At 44.2% G+C, this 14,117-nt stretch overlaps 1 protein-coding gene across 4 annotated transcripts in view; it reads left to right on the forward strand.

Moving 5' to 3' along the window:
* Window positions 1-14,117, forward strand: part of HDLBP (high density lipoprotein binding protein) — a 67,197-nt gene that overhangs the window by 5,007 nt on the left and 48,073 nt on the right. The window contains exon 2 of one of the 4 annotated variants that reach the window (XM_073807000.1): window positions 9,999-10,071. The exons of the other annotated variants lie outside the window; for them this stretch is intronic. The gene's annotated coding sequence lies outside the window, so the exon portion shown is untranslated. The remainder of the gene's footprint in view (window positions 1-9,998; window positions 10,072-14,117) is intronic. 4 annotated transcript variants of the gene reach the window in all.

A 14,117-nucleotide genomic window follows, 5' to 3' on the forward strand; every position in this document is an offset into this window, starting at 1 on the left:
ACTGTCCTTTTTGACAGTATTTTCTTACTCCTTTTGCCTGGCTGCCTTTAGCAATGTTATTTTTAGCTTACAACTTGCGTTGCACTTAAATTCATTGTTCTTCTGTTATTTACTACACCTTTTATAGCCCAGCTGTGGGTTTTACATTGTCTTAAATGTGTGCTGAAGGCCCTGGTAGGAAAGTGGACGGAGGTTGGGAAAAGGCCGGTCTTCACAGTCAAGAAGCTCACAGGGCCGGTATGCAGAGCAAGATTTTTAGTTTTCACCGATGATCAAAGACTTGACATTAAAATCATATTTCCCCTACAGACTGGGGAAAATAAACGTGACCATTTTAGTTACCAAAGGTGAGGGGGACAGGTACACCCCAATGTCGTGTAGTGTAAATAGTTTAATTCATTGGGAGGGTAAATTTTGCCTGTGCAGTGCCTATCCACGCATCTCCCATAATCATGTAATTGTATTTCTAGGAATTTAACCTGTCGAGGTACAGGCTTGAGTGAGTAGATGGTACTCTTTTCTGCAGTGCTTGTAATCGGAAAAAAACAAAACATCAGCAGGGGGTTTATTTTATGGTTATTCCATGCAACGTGCAGTTGTTAACATAGGTAAACTTGTGTGTAAAACTTGGAAAGACAGCCATATGCATTTTTAAATGGAAGTAAGTGTGGCATTACATGCATGTAATGTGATCTTAGTTTTTATTTAGACCATGTATTAATATATCCAAGAAAAAATATTAGGTAAAACAATAGTTTTGGAGATATTTCTTGAGGAAGAATCAAGAAGATTGCCAATTTTTACTTCTGTTGTTGTGTTTTACAATATTTTTATGCTAAAGATCATTCTTTGGTTGACGGTATTATCGTATTCATACTATCAGTTAATAAAACTGGTATGAATGTAGTCCCCATGGCCCCTGCCCATTCCATCCCAGGCTCTGCCATGGGTGCAGTATCCTCTCAGGAGGCTTATCTGTGCCCTGAGACCCCACAGCTGGAACAGCAGCCCTCATCTAGGTCAAGGAGAGGCAGGAAGTTGCTGATGCAGAAACCAGTAGTTAGGTAGCAAGTGCCGTTGAGCAATTAGGATGGATTTTTTTCTGAAAGCGCTCTCAGGTTTGCCTTTTATTTGTGTGAATTGCTATTCTTAGACGTTCCTGGCTGTGGACTTTGTCAGACATGCAGCGGTGCTTGGGTCTTAGGCATTGGTTCTTTCTACCAGACAGGGCAGAGGGTGGAGATGTTTGTTCAGGTGGGGAACGTAGTCCTCCACTGGAGCGGGAGTCAGGAGACCTGTATGTACTTCAGTTTAAACTTGTTCTTAATCAGCCTTGTGATTTTGGGTGTTTCTTTTTTTCTTTTTTTTTTTCTTTGCCATATGCGGGCTTCTCACTGTTGTGGCCTCTCCCGTTGCGGAGCACAGGCTCCGGACGCGCAGGCTCAGTGGCCATGGCTCACGGGCCCAGTCGCTCCACGGCATGTGGGATCTTCCCCGACCGGGGCACGAATCTGTGTCCCCTGCATCGGCAGGCGGACTCTCAACCACTGCGCCACCAGGGAAGCCCTTGAGTGTTTCTTGATCTGTAGGACTTCAGCTTCTTCCTCTCAAAGATAGGAAAGGAGTCTCTGAGGTGGTTTGTTTCCTTTCTTCCTTCCTTTCCTTCATTCATTTCCTCCCTCCCTTTACCCCTCCCCTCCCAGCGTTCCCCCCCGCCCCCGCCCTTGTTCAATTCAGTTTATCAGAAACTTAGTTTTTCAACTTGGAAGGGTGACACCTGGAGCTAATAGTCACTCACACAGCATCCCGTTTTGTGATCTGTTTCAAGGATGCACGAGTGATACAGAAAGCCTGGCCTATTAAAGCTTTTTTTGTTGCTTCCTACACACCAGGCATCATGACCTTTACTTCCAGCAATGGTTCAACCAGGTGATCTTACACCCCCACCCCCACCCCAGAATATCTGGAAACATTTTTGGTTGTCATGAGTTGGGAGTGCTGCTGGCATGTCATGGTTAGAGGCCAGAGGTGCTCACCGTTCTGCAGTCCCCAGGACAGCCCCCACAAGGAGGAATTGTGTGGTCATAAGGAAGAACTGCCTGGTCACAAGGTCAGCAGCAGTGAGGTTGAGAAGTCCTGCTTTACCGGCTCTGTCCTTGGAGGGCTCTAGGATGTAGCAGTCACAGGCCCCATTTTTCAGTCAAGGAGAGTGGAGCCCGGTAGGGTGAGGCCACTGGCAATTGCGGCTGAGGTACGGCTGTACTGCCTGCACTGCCAGAGTTCTCGTGGCTGTCACGGATACCGAGGAGGGCCATGGTCACAGAAAGTTCTCCCCAGGCTTACTCTGCCAGGCCTGGGCTAAGCGCTGCATGTAGACTCTCATAATCCTCTCAGTGACCCGATACTAACGTCAGCTCCCTTTTGCAGGACAGGAGACAGAGGCACAGAGAAGTCAGGATTTTCTTTTTTCCTTGCCTTGGTCCTCATTTTCAGTTCACACATTTAAACATTCAGCCTTGACAATTTACCTAGTGTTTCCTCTCAGCATCTCTAGAGTTTCTCTAAAATTTGGGATCCAGAGGTGATATAATGTCCAGGAGCGGGGCCACCCAGGCCTTTGTAGCAAGGTAGATAGATATTCTACCCTGAAAGAAACACACTAAAATTGGTCTGTGTCTCTTAGAATTTTGAATATCATTGATTCCTCATCAGGCATTTATTTTTCACCAAGTACATATCTGTCAGTAGGTTTCCCGGAAGGAAGTGAACAAATCAGAGTTCCAGACCTAAAGCCATTGAGCACTCAGGGCCCATCTCTGCAGTAACCTGTAAACGGCTGCTGTCGGTCAGTCTTCAGCCACCGTCAGGGGGTCAGCTTTCACTCTTGCTGGACTGGTGTTTCCATCTTCCTATCGCAGCAACCCAGTTCCACCGCCTCTGGCTGCCTCCGTGACATCATCATATGACTACACAGGTCTGGTGGGGTAAGTCCCTGCTTAGCTTTACCTGCCCCACCCTTCATCTGGGTTACAGGATAAGCCACTGGTAGACTTGTTCTTGTTTTGGACCCCCTGGCGCAGCAGGGTGTCCTGGCTATGGCAGGTGCCCTGTGTGTTTGGAGGGGATGAACAGACAGGACAGTGTTGATTCTGGACTCTTGTCTTTCCTGCCTCTTGGTGAATTACCATGGGCTGCTGCAAGCCAGAGCAGCTTTCTAGGCTCTGAGGGGTGTGCTGGACACAGAAATAAGGCAGTCTGCAGGCCACATCTCAACCTGTTGCTCTTGTGTTCTTCAACCACCGTTGACTGTGGCCTTCACAGATGGTTTTGTAGTGCAGCTTTCTCCAGAGGCTTGGATGTGCTTGGCCGGCACGTTGCTGAGATCCGGAAGCATGCTGAGCACGGGCCTTCTTTGTGGCAGTGCAGCTTGGTACCGTGGGGCTCACCGATGCTTGGGAAGCCAAGTGTCCTCCTGCCTGTTTTCTATGCTGTCTCACCTTTATCGGCATGATTCCTTTCTCTAAGCTTCTAGCATCTTGTTTTGGGGCGTGGGTTGAGCTGGCCTCGCTCTGCTGGCTGAGGGAGAACTCTGCGTAGCAGTCCCAGCTCTGTCCACGGGCAGGATACACTGTCTTCCCAGCTGTAAGGTCATTAACGGCACTTAAGCTTCTAGACACAGTGCAGGCTGGACCAGTGCTACTGCTCTTGGTTTCTTTCTGGAGGAAGGAAATACCTTTGGCCAGAGGCAGTTCAGTGTGCAGCGTTATCTCTGTTGCATAACCTGTTGTGCCCTTCCAGGGAAGTTCTGTGCACCACCCGTTAGGCCTGTGCATCGCTTGGCCTGGGTGACTGGAGTTAAGTGAAAGGGGACTGGGAGGGCGGGCGCTGTGAGTCAGGAATCTCTTGGACTAACGAGGGTCAGGCGCCAGGGGGCGTAGTGCCGAGCTCCCTGCCCCTCGTCATCCTACAGACCTCTGGGTGGATGGTTCCTGGGGGAGGGAAAGCAGTCTTCATGCTGGTGCCTTGGTAGCAACGGCCTGCATGGCAACTACTCTGGCCTCTTAGGAGGTTTCCATCAGGAGGCTCTGGAGAGAGCTGCGCTCCTGAGGAGGTTACCACAGCAGACAGCCTTGGGGGAAATGGAAGCTGGCGAACACGCCCTGACCGCCGGGCCCCTCAGGACCAGCAGAGGCCAGAGGGAAAGAGAAAGCCGTGCAACTGTAGAGTTAGAAGAAATAATTTTTGAAAGGATGTCGTGTATTTGGCATGTTTTGCTGTTTTTGAAATTCTGGTTGAGGTGAGTGACTTGTTGAGAAGTGGCTCTGCCTCTCAGGGCTCCCTTCTCAGTATACAGGGTGTGGTTTCTCATTCCTTGATATACAGAGTTGAAAGTTTTCGTCCTTGTTTTAACTTTTTCTTTAGAAATTAAGAAAGAGTAATAAAAGAGGAAAGGATGGCTCTGTGTGATCATTCCTGTCTTTCTGATGTACCATTCTGACAGTTATGAACCGTGTTAACTCTAACTTGGTGGTGTCCTGTAACTTATAAATAGAAGGCTTCGAGGTGTCTGGGTGGGACTTTAAATTCACTTCTCCCTCACTTGAGATGGTGCACTGACTCCTGGACATAGGGTGTTAGGTGATGACAGGTCAGGCGCGAACAAAATCAAGGATGATGCGTTATCCTAATCGGTTTTATTTTGTATGTTACTGTTCATTTCACTTTTATGTGACATGCTTTCTAATTTTATTAATACTTAGCTCATTTATAAATACCTTTCAGATGGAATTACTGAATTATATTGACTGTTTTGACTTTTTCTCATAAGTGTAAGATTAGTTAGGTGTTCTTATAGCACTGGTTTAAATCTGTGTGTGTGAGATCCATTGGAAGAATACAGTTTTTTTCTGTAGAAACAAGGCTTCCGTTTTGATACATTTGCTTTTGCTTGGAGCTGACTCTCCTGCCCCTGAGACCAAAGTGCTGTATTGCCTTTGTCGCCAGAGCAGTGAGCTCAGCAGTGCTGTCAGGCGGCCTGTGCCCAGGGCCCCTTGGCTCCTAAGCTCAGCCTGGCGGCCTCTGGGGCGTCCAGACCAGGTGACCCATCAGGCTTGTGCCGTTTGGAGCGATCCCTTAATTTCACAGGTGCTGGAGATGATCACTGTGCGCCCTTGAGATTGGGCTAAGTGTAGCTCTTTTCTGAAAGACTGGGCAGGGAGGAAGCGATGGTGCTACTGGGAAAGGCAACACTCTCTTTTTGATCTTTGAAAACACGGGTTGGCTTTCCTTTGACCCGTGAGACATGCCTTTGCTTTTGGAGCAGCGTCGCGTGACATCCTCATCTTCTCGTCCTTGGTTGCTTGGGGCTTCAGGTATGCCTACCTGCCAGAGATGCCGCTGAGTTGGAGGTTTACACACACCTCCAGCCCTTGATTTCTTCTGGATGGTTCCACACTGTGTGGGTAGTGTTAGGACCAAATCTTCAAGGAAGAAATGGCATGTGAAGGATTCAGTGGTGATCTGTGGGAATTTCCATAAAATCTCACAGGATTGTATAGTAATTAGGGTTTTGGTGTCAGTTGGTATATGGCTTTATTGAAGGTGTATGATTTTGGTTTTAGGCTATTTAGAACTTACTGGATATGCATTAGAAGGCTTCTTATAGGACTGTTTTAATTCACAAAGGTAGCTTTGCTTGTCTTGTTATCTCCTCACCCCAGTCCTGAAGTGGTAGGGGTATGTGAGGGTTTTTCTCTCTTTTAAGCCGTTGTGCTTTTTTTGGGTTTTTTTTGCGGTACGCGGGCCTCCCACCGCTGTGGCCTCTCCTGCCGCGGAGCAACAGGCTCCGGACGCGCAGGCCCAGCGGCCATGGCCCACGGGTGCAGCCGCCCCGCGGCATGTGGGATCCTCCTGGACCGGGGCACGAACCCATGTCCCCTGCATCGGCAGGCGGACTCTCAACCACTGCGCCACCAGGGAAGCCCTAAGCCGTTGTTGATTGAGTGGTCAGTCTCTTTGCCCAGCCTAAATATCGCTCCCCTCTCTTTGGGCCACGGTCCCTTACGTGGCATGGCTGGCTCCAGCTGCTGGTGTCTCTGAGTTTTGCTTCTTGCCCAGAGAACAGTCTGTGATTGGTGGCTAGCTCAGATGGGCACGTCCCTTGTGCTCCTTCTGCTTGTGGTGTCTGAAAAGCTCTCGGAGCACCTCTGCTCTCCCGCAGGCCTCCTTCCTCCTCTGCAGGAGCCGGCGGGGAGTCCCGCTGTGGACCCTGACGTCATTTGGGGTGTGCTGCTCAGCATGTTGACGTGGTGCTGTCGGCAGCTTTCTTGACACTGTCTGATGGTTTAAAATTCTGCTTTTGGACTTCCCTGATGGTCCAGTGGTTAAGACTCCATGCTTCCACTGCAGGGGGCACGGGTTTGATCCTTGGTTGGGGAAGTTCCACATGCAGATAGATAGATAAGTAAACAGATAAATAGGTAAGTAAATAGATAAGTAAGTTAATAGATAAATAGACATTAATAGATAGTTAAATAGGTAGTTAAATAGATAAATCACAAATAAGAAAATTTTTAAAAATTTAAATAAAATAAAAATCTGCTTTCATGAACTTTGAAAAAATGATGTGTAACAGGCTTTAGTGTCATCACAATATTATAAAATTTAGGTAAAACTTTGTTATGCTCCATAAAATGTGAGTGAGAAGTGCCCTGCTGTGAATAGGTGAACTCATAGTCAGATATACATTATTAAACTTGGGTTTGACTTGGAGTTGGATGGTCACTGTCATTTGCCACCCCCTCCTACCTCAATGTGTTTATTTCCAAGTTAAGGCATTTATTTTTTCTAATTACAAAACTAGTACTCTCCTCTATTTTAAAAAAAATGTTTTTTAACTCTCATACTTTAAGAGCAGTTTCAAGTATGGTACAAATCACTTTTTTCTGAACCACCTGCAAGTAACTTGGGGACATGAAACCTCATCACCCTTGGCTATTTCAGTGTGTTTCCTGCAAACAAGATGCTTAGTACAACCGCTCACACACATGAATACTTTGCTACCTTCAGACCAGTTCACGCCTCACCAGAAAGACCCAGTTCACAGCCCTGTGTTGACACTCCTTGTCAGGTCTCTAGTCTCTCCTACACTGGAGCATTTGCCCTATCTTACCTTGACTCTCCTCACCTTGACACTTGTTGACCACAAGCAGTTAGTTTGCAGAGTGTCCCTCAGAGTGGGTTTGTCTGTTTCCTTTTGATTCGATTCAGGTTTTGCATCTTCAGCTGGAATAGCACAGAAGGAGTGCTGGGTTCTTCTCTTGGCATTGTATCAGATGGTGCGCGATTTCGATTTGTCCTGTTACCAGTGGTGCCCGCTTGGCTCACTTGATAAAGGTGGTGTCTGCCAGGCTTCTCCACTGAAGTCTTTGTGATTAATAAGTATACTGTGGGGGGAGGTGCTTTTGAAACTAAGTATCTGTTCCTATCAGACTTTCGATTTGCTCATTTATATCAGTGCAGGCTAAGAGCTTCCCATTTTATTCAGTTGGCTGTCATCTTTTATTATCGTTATTTATTTTGATGTTCGTATTTTCCCATGTTTGGCCAGTGGGAGCCCCTTAAAGCCAGCTGCTGTGTCCTGGCTTGGATAAGTCCCCATTATTCATTTAATACTTCTTGCTTTCTGGTACAGCAAGGTACTCTGGGCTCTTCATGTACAATGCTTTCCTGCCCCAGACCTGAAATCAGCCTTTTCTTTGAGGAGGCCCGGTTCCATTTTACGACCGTTGGTACTCAGAGAAGCAGAATGTGGGCACCAGTTGGGCTGTTGTCGGGGTGTTAATGCACTCAGGCCCTCTTAGTGGACAGAGATGGAGTGTGTGTGTGTGGGTGTGTGTGCACATACATGTACACATGCACACACACAGATATACAGATGCCTGTGTATTTACAACACGTTTCTTTTTACATCTCTGTATGTTGAAAGGCACGAGTTCATTTCAGAACCTCGGTTTCTATCTAATACCACAGGGTTCATTCCAGTCTTTCCCTTTCTGAATTGGTAGCTCCCTTTTCCAACAGTGACAATCCTAGGTGCCAGTGTCCCTTATATATTTACTTATTTGATTAGTCACTGTGTGTGTTCCCAGTCTCCTGTTGCTGCCCCCTCTTCTGCACAGGTGCCCTCTGCTCTCTTCATCTCACTCAGCCTCTGATACCCTAGGTATGTGGACACCCCGTTTTGTGGAACTCATATCCCAGTTTCTAGAAATAAAGTTCTGTGCACTGTCTTTTTGCCCTTTCGAGGCTGTTACCTGAGCCATCGCTTCATTGTTGGTGATGCCTGCTGTATGGTATCGATGCGTCACTGTGTAGTTAGTTACCACTATCTCACTGGTGCACAGTTGTGTTTTTCCAGTTCTTTGCATGTCACTATGCTTCTGTGAGCCTTCTTATACCTATTATGCCTATGCCTTCTGTGTTCTTGTGCAGGTACTTCTGGAGAGTAGGTTCTTTGGAGTGTTATCACTGAATTGGATTATGGGTATGTCGATTATTTGTGGGTTTTTAAAAAATTAGTTAATTTTATTTATTTTTGGCTGTGTTGGGTCTTCGTTGCTGTGCGCCGGCTTTCTCTAGTTGCAGCGAGCAGGGGCTACTCTTCGTTGCGGTGTGCAGGCTTCTCATGGCAGTGGCTTCTCTTGTTGCAGAGCACAGGCTCTAGGTGGGCGGGCTTCAGTGGTTGTGGCTCGTGGGCTCAGTAGTTGTGGCTCATGGGCTGTAGAGCACAGGCTCAGTAGTTGTGGCACACGGGCTTAGTTGCTCCACGGCATGTGGGATCTTCCCGAACCAGGGCTCAAACCTGTGTCCCTTGCGTTGGCAGGCAAATTCTTAACCACTGCACCACCAGGGAAGCCCGATTATTTGTGTTCTTAAATTGCATTCTAATGTTACCCATTCTCAACGATAGAGAAGCCAATTTTCCTCACCATTTCAAAATCTGCATCACTTCTGTTCATCTTTGTAGATCTCATAGTATAAGGGCAGAATGAAGATGAACACACCTGTTCATGGGTTTATGTGCCGTATGTCTTAGTTTTCCATGAACTGTGTGTTGATAGGTCCTAGTCTATTCAGATGTTTCCCAACCAGAGAAAAACTCTGTTTGTGTCCTAACTTCTATATGGTAGCCTTTACTGTACAAAATTCTTAAGCTCTAATAGGGTCAAATGAGTCAGTATCTTCCTTGGTGATGTCTACAGTCTGTGTTATCAGTAGGCCTTTGCACCCTCAAATCATAGGTTTTTCTCCCCAGTCTTCGAGTTCCTCAAGGCTTGATTTTTTATGGCCAGATCTCTAATCCAGCTGAAATTTTATTTTGGTGTATGGTGTGAGGTAGGGATCAACCTTTATATTTTTCCCAAAATGGATTGCAAATGGGCCCAGCGCTGTTTACTGCCTAGTCTATCCTTCCTTGCTGATTTGAAATGGCACTTGTTTCAAATGCTAAACTCATAGATACACATGAGTTTTTCTTTTTCTTTAGCAAAAACCACCAAGTACTAATTACTGTTGCTTTATGGTGTGCTTTACTTAACTTCAGGTTGAATGTTTTTTCTTTTTCCCCCTTTTTTTCTTTTTTCCAAATAACCTAGAACAATTTTATTTTTAGGTGAATTTGGGAATCTTTTTTACAGTGTATATATTGAAAAACAAAACCTACGGGGACGTTGTGTTAAGTTTCCTAGGGCTGTGAAAAATTGCCACAAATTTAGTAGCTTAAAACAACACCAATTTATTCTCTCACAGTTCTGGAGCTAGAAATCTAAAATCTGGCAGGGCCACGCGCCTTCTGGGGGCTTTAGGGGAGAAACTGTCCTTTGCCCCTTCCAGCTTCTGGTGGCTGCTCCCATTTTCTTTGGCTTGTGTGTTCCAGTGTCTGCCTCCACCTTCATATAAGCTTTCTCCTCTGTGTTGTCTCTTTGCCTCTCTTTCAGAATGACACTTGTAATGGACCCATCCAGATAATCCAGGGTAATCTTTAAGCACTTCTGGAAAGACTTTTTCCAGGTAAGGTAACATTTAAATTCCAAATATCAGGACCTGATGTCTTGAGTGGCCATTGTTTAGCCTACCGCAGATGTTATTTGGCATTTCCTTGAGGGTGTAGATGAACTTGCGGGGGCGGGGGCACGGAAACAGACATCTCTGTGATGAGTGTCCTGGATGATGAAACTGCTCCATGACTGAGGCATCTAGTGTGTGTGTTGTTTTGCTAACACTGAATTTCCCTTCAGTTTTCCTAGCTTTTCATTATAGTACAGGGGTTTTCTAGACAGATGGTCATCTGCAAATAGTGGCATTTGTGTGTTAGCTTAATTATTTCTCCTTAGATTGTGTGTTTGACAGTCTGTGACCGCAGTAGACATCTTTGCTGTTTCGTTACTTATTTTAATAGGATAATTTTGGCCTTTCACTAATTGAGATACATTTTACTTCTGGGAAATACTCTTCGTATTGCCATTTCCTTCTATTCCTGAAGTTACATTCCATGGGAAGCAAGGAATAGATGCTTGAATTTCATCAGTCAGACGGATGTGTTTAAATGGCCATCTGTCAGTCATGTATATATGTTTTTTGTCCTCCTTGGAGCTATAAATGTGAGATGTACACGTTACCTAATATTGAATCCTTACTGCATCCCTAGAACAGACCTACTTAGTCATAGTGCCTTATTCTCTAAATTTAGAGTGGATTTACTGTGCTGGTGTTTTGTTTAAAATTTTATATGCTTGTAAACTCTTTTGTAGTTGATAATCTCTTTTCTCTGCAGCACCCACTCATTGTTTTGGGGAGGCAAAGCAGTGCCCTAATTTTCCTCTGGGGAGCTCCCCTTTTTACCATGTACAAGCCATGTGTTTTGGTTGAAATGGCCCAGCTGCGTGGGTGGACCCTGATTGGCTGTAGCTAATAGACATATTCCATCCCCTTGGCCCCTTGACTATAGTTATTGGTCCTCTGATGGGCTCAGAACCCAATTGATGCCGGTGAGATACAAAAATAATTCATGGGGCAAAGAAGCTCCTACTTCCTTGGGAACTACCAGAAGATATAATTACTGCCATTTATAACACTTCTTATTTCAGTACCAGGCAAGGATAATATTATATCATTGTGCACTTGTATTCTTTGTGTGCTCTTTCCTTGTCTTTATCAGACTTGAAAGAGTTAATTGCTCTTTAATTTATTTTTTCAGAGAAACTGATTCTGGTTTTGATTGACCACACCAGCTGTATTTTGTTAGTTTTTGTTTTCTATTTCACCGGTTCTTCGTTTATTTATTCCATGTACTTTCTTTGATTTTCTCTTTCCATCTTGATTTGAATGCTGATTAGCTCATTTATGTTCATTTCTTCTTATAATAAAGTTTACAAGTTTGATTCATCCTCAGAGTATAGCTTTGGTAGCATCCTGTATGCCCTGATAAGTAGTGATCTTTGATCTTTTTCTTTTTTTACACCTTTTTGTTAGGAAAACCTTCAAACATATCCCAAAATAGGAGAGAATATTGATATTTCATATATCTGTCACCCAACTTTAAGAGTTGTCAGCATTTTGCCATTTTTATTTTATCTTTCCTTGCTTGTTCTGCACTTGTCATACTTTTAATTTTGAGTTTGAGTATTTTAAAGCAAATATCACATTTCATGTCACTTGTAAATACTTTAGCATGTATCTTCAGTAGATGAGGGCTTTAAAGAAATTTTACCTAGCAAAATTAACTATATTTTGTTAGTATCATCCAGTATCTATTCTGTGTTCACTTTTCTCCAAATGTCATAAAATACGTCTTTACACTTGGTTTGTTTGAGTCAAAGAAAACCCAAAGAAAGTGTCCACACTGCATTAAAAATCTAAACAATTTTAAAATCTGTAACAATCCCTTTTCTTGTTTATGAAAGCAGCGGGGCCATTTGTGCTGGGAGTTTTCCCACATTCTGCATTTGGTTGCTTGTATTGTTGTGGTGGCATGTGGTATATTCCTCTGATCCTCATACTTTCTGTAAACTGGTAGCTAGGTTTAGATGCTTAATTGGTTTGGGGGGTGGTTATTTGTTTTGGGTTTGGGGTTTTTTGTTTGTTTGTTTTGGCAAAGCTGGTGTAGGGAGGGTGTCAAGAACACATCATAGATTGTGCTGTGTACTTCATTTTGCATTATACCAGGAGGCGTAATGTCTGGCTGTCTTTCTCTTCGTTATGTTACAAGTGATCAATGAATGAAGTGTCTGAAGGCTGATTCTGTCCCTCATTATAAAGTTTTTTATCAACCAGTTATCTAAGGGTCTTAATAGCCATTTTGCTTATATTCACTGTTTCATTGGTGTGTTAGTTTCCTATGGCTGGTGTAACAAATTACCACACACTTGGCTGAAACCAGTCTCACTGGGGTTAAGTCAAGGTGTCAGCAGGGCTTCCTTCTGGAAGCTTTAGGGGAGAATCCATTTCTTGCCTTTCCCAGCTTCTTGAAGCCGCCTGCATTCCTTGCGGCCCTTTCCTCCATCTTTAAAGCACATGATTTTAAGGATACTTACTACATTTAGGTCCCACCTGTATAATCCAAGATAATCTTCCCATCACAATATTCTTAACTTTAACTCTTACTCATTTGTAATATTCACAGGTTCCAGGACTGAGTACCTGGCTATCTGTTTCTACATTTATTTGTTGGCATTTTTACATGAAGAAGGTTTCCCTGATCAATTCTGGTTACTCTAAAATACAATTCCTCCTGAAGAGAAAGGAGAAATGATTTCTTTGCTTTATTCATATTTAGAATATGTTTGGACTAGCAACTTCCAAAGCAACAATGCATTTTTGTTGCTTTCCTCTCCTAGTATTATAAACTTGTAGATGTGCATGTAATTGTGTTTCAACCCATTGAAGCCAATTTTTGATGCTTATATTGTTCCCCCTGGTTGGCTTCTGTGTTCTTTGGACGTGACCCCGTTAGTCTGTGACTCCTTCCTTGCTCTTTGCCACAGCGAGATGTCCCATCTTGTGACCTGGACTCAGCTATTTTTCCAAGGAGCCTGGTTCCTTTTAGTGGGGAATGGTGTTGATTGCCACAGTCTGTGTGCTCAGGGTGCCCAGTGCCACTGCATTGCTTCTTGTAGCAGACAGGCCTAGGAACCGATCATGAGTATAGATATTTCCAATTCAAATAAAAATCTACATGGTTTTTGCTAATGCTGAAAATTGTTTTTTAAGGATATTAACCTTATCCTACAACATAAAATATTTTTAGCATAATAGTAACTGATGTTATTAGATTATATCCCACTTGGAATATACTGTCAAGTTACTGTGTTTTAAAGTTATGTTTTTCTCTGATGCTTGCGCCACTGTTGTGACATTGTTATTTAGGTTCATTTCAATCTTTTTTACTAAAAGTATTAAAGAAGTATAATAAACATACAGAGAACTATGCAAATCCTTAGTGAAAATTCGTTGAGCCATAAATGTTAACTGAACCCAACCATGTAAACACCATTAAGACAGAGAAGCAGGACATATTTGTTTTTAGAGTTTGTTCTTCTCTGATATATGTGGTTCTAAAGGCAGAGGGACTCAGTGGTATATTCAGATGAGTTGCGTCCATCCCTGTCCCTCCTCCCTTTTCTTCTCCCAGTGTTGCCTCCCATTGTTTCTTCTTGCAAATACGAGCAGACATAGGTAACACTGGTGTTTCCGACACTTTCTTGGAGTTAGGTAGCTTACTCTGCACCTCCTGCCTCCTTCACCGTTTCTCACTAACCTTGTCCCTAGAGACCATGCGTAACAGTGCATGGAGATCTTGCCATGCGTGCCTCTTAGGCCGCCTGTTATTTTGTTGCATGGACATAGCATGGTTTATCCAGTCAGTCTCCTCCTTAGGGAATTTGTGGTTACTTCCAGACTTCATCAGCTTTTTATTTCTCAGTTTTTCTGCTCTTGCATTTCCACAATTCTTTCTTCACACAGTAGCTAGAGTTCATCCCAAGAGGGTGCTTCGTGTCTGCTTGGAGTTGGCCTCTGTGCGTTCACCTTAGTCTGGCACCACCATGCTGATGAGGGCC

This window comes from Tursiops truncatus, chromosome 7 (assembly GCF_011762595.2).
Source record: "Tursiops truncatus isolate mTurTru1 chromosome 7, mTurTru1.mat.Y, whole genome shotgun sequence".
Classification (NCBI taxonomy): Eukaryota; Metazoa; Chordata; class Mammalia; order Artiodactyla; family Delphinidae; genus Tursiops; species Tursiops truncatus.